Source organism: Triticum dicoccoides, chromosome 6B (genome assembly GCF_002162155.2).
Source record: "Triticum dicoccoides isolate Atlit2015 ecotype Zavitan chromosome 6B, WEW_v2.0, whole genome shotgun sequence".
Taxonomy (NCBI): domain Eukaryota; kingdom Viridiplantae; phylum Streptophyta; class Magnoliopsida; order Poales; family Poaceae; genus Triticum; species Triticum dicoccoides.
The window spans coordinates 591,732,374-591,735,341 of record NC_041391.1 but is presented as its reverse complement, the minus strand read 5'-3'; positions in this window follow the sequence as shown (position 1 = coordinate 591,735,341).

Sequence of the window (2,968 nt, the reverse complement as noted above, 5' to 3'; positions counted from 1 at the left end):
GAGGTTGATCCGGCGCTTCGGTCCTTGGCACAATAGTCCAGTTTACTGCTGCAGGATTGCTAGTCCCTGCTCCTGGCGTACCAAAGAGGTTCATCGCATTGTAATCCGCCGGTAAGTGAGATCGTTGTATCCTCCTGAATACTTCGTTTGAAGCATTCTGATCCATCAAAAGTCGATAATTCTCAACTTGAATCCTCTGCGCCTAGGTAGCTAAAGCGGCCCGTTCCTCAGCCCTCCTGGTTTCCTCAACCGCTAAGTCCTCCTTGGCTTGCGTTATTTGATCCTTTAGCCTTGCAATGTCCGCATTGTGTTGATCTTGCATCGTCGGAGTAACTGTCGTGGTCAACAAGGTTGCCCAGGCATCCATCAACCCGGAGAGAACTTGAGCCGGCCGGCGCGTGGAGCCTCCTGCCCCTGCTACCGGTCCGGACGCTGCCGTAGTAGAGTTTTGCAAGGTTGGCTGTGTTCCGGCCATGAAGATCCCGACATGGTTCGGCGGTTCAAGAAATTCCGGAATACTGGTGACATCGGAATACCCTTCAAACACACCATCTCGAACTTGGTACAGGGATTTGGTTTCACCAGCGGACGACTCACCGTCGGAGTAAGCGACCGTCTCACCTTCAAACTCCGGTTCAGATCCGATCCCCTGGACACATCCCATGAACGCATGCTTCACGGCGGGCTGAATCCGAGCGGGGCTTGCACGCTGAGCCGTCTCAACGAGGTCGATGCAGATGTCCGACTCAGGGCCCGGTTCGCCGATCTTGCCAATGAAAATGTGAATTCCGCCAAAGGGGACCCGGTACCCGTACTCAATTGAGCCGGCCTCGGGGCCCCATCCCACGTCGTTGACGTAGAGCTTGCCGCGATGACTCTTGGTCATCCAGCCAACCGCGTACCCTTTGAGTCCTTCAAAGTTGCCCTTCAAGAGCTTGAAACCATCATGCGATAGCCCCACGGTGGGCGCCAACTGTCGTGGAAATATCACATCAAATGTCCTCGTGTAAGGACTTAGTCGTGGAGCCATCACGACGGGTTAGCTTAAAGGGGTTAAACCGGACAAAGGACACAAGGGGTTTTATACTAGTTCGGCCCCTTCGCTGAAGGTAAAGGCCTACGTCTAGTTGTGTTGGGATTATTGGGGGCTCGATTACCAGGGAGCTACACGCTATGCCTGGATTTCGACTTGTTGTTTCTTGTCCCTGAACCACCGCCGGGTCGTCCCCTTATATACACAGGTTGACGCCCGGCCGGTTTACAGAGTCCCAAGGCCGGCTCGTAACAGCGTCCGGCTCGGTCTCTCCTTTCCTTATCTTACAATACAAGTTATGACTATGTCGATTTACCACTAGGTGCCCTATTCTGCCTTTGAGCTCCGGGCCTCTAAGCTTTATTAGTAAAGCGCCATCTTCTAGGTCTTCGTGGGCTTCAATATAGTTAAGGGTGAACCGGCCCCTCCTGGGCGGTTTACACTCAGTAGTTATATCCCCAACATCGGTGCTTGGTGAAAACGAATTATAGTCGACTGGCTATATGTAGGGAGATCAGTTCATATACACGCTTGCATGTGTTAGAAGCAAATAAGGTCCGGAGAGACAGACATGGGGAGAGGGTGCGGCTAGGAGGTGGTGCGAGAGGCCTACCATGTCGACGGGGGAGGAGTGTGCGAGTATGTGATCAATGAGAAGAGGGGCGGGAGTGTGCACCTGCGTGGAATCGTATTGGACATAGAGGGGCATGGAGGGTGAGAAGACAAGAGGGGAAGTATATATGTATTTGTTGTAGGCACACTTGGCTAGAGAGGTATATCGGCCGGTGTGTGCCGAAAAGAAGGAGCCGGGGGCCTACACACACCGCGGGTGGACGACCTAAAGAGAAATAATGAATGTGCGTGATGGAGGGGACACTAAGGGTGGGTGAGAGGGGGGTGGGCGAGTGCATGCACGATAGAAAGTTAGCGCTAGCTAGCTACAAATAGAATAGGATCATGAAGGTGTAAAAGATGAACAAAGAACATAATTCATTATAAAAAGTGGATACAGATACTTGAAGAAGATATCATAATGTAGAACATTAATTATAATTTAGGCTAATGTGTGGCTTTTGAAACTCAGGTCTAAATACTTGTCATAATGTAGGGGGCGGGGCACTATACTTTGTGTGATAAACACGGTGTACGTATGGAACATGGTTTAGATTATGAATATATAGTTAGTACATCAAATGTACTATTATTTGGAATCTACATCAAGTGTATTCAAAAAATAGAATTCGAGTTCATGTAGTACGCATAGGTCATATCTATCTCTATAGTAATCATGTGGTGTGTTATTAAGGTAATAAACGAATGATGGTTGAAGTTGGCAACAATCATGATTGTAGATTCTTATTGAAATAGAGAAACAAATTCAAATTTGGTTCGAATTGCAGCGGTAGTATAGACATTTGGAATGCACTAAAATGTTGGTATGAGTAGGTCGTTACATGCATTATACAGCAAGCAAAAAAATTTAATTGGACATAACATGGATTGATACTCCCTCCTTCCATATATATAGGGCGTAATGAGATTTTTAAGACCGCCTTTGACTATTGACAAGATTAATAGTACATGACATGCACAATGTGAAAATTATATCATTGAAAGAACCTTTCACAGACGAATTTAACGGTGTGCTTTGTGTAAGTTGCATGTCATATATTATTGCTCTAATATTTGGTCAAAGTTAGCATCGAAAAACACATTAGGCCCTATATAGATGGAAGGAGGGAGTAGCTTTGAGTAGCATTTGTATAGTAAAACGGGGCAAGACTCTCTCTTTGCGCGGTGTGAATAGTTTTCTTTTTTTCGTTTTATTTTTGGTTGAGGGAAGTGCGAATTGATTTCGTACGTACAAGTACAATATTCGTACATGTTAGGCTTGTCCCTAAAACTCAACCCATGTCTTATTATATCCCAAAAATT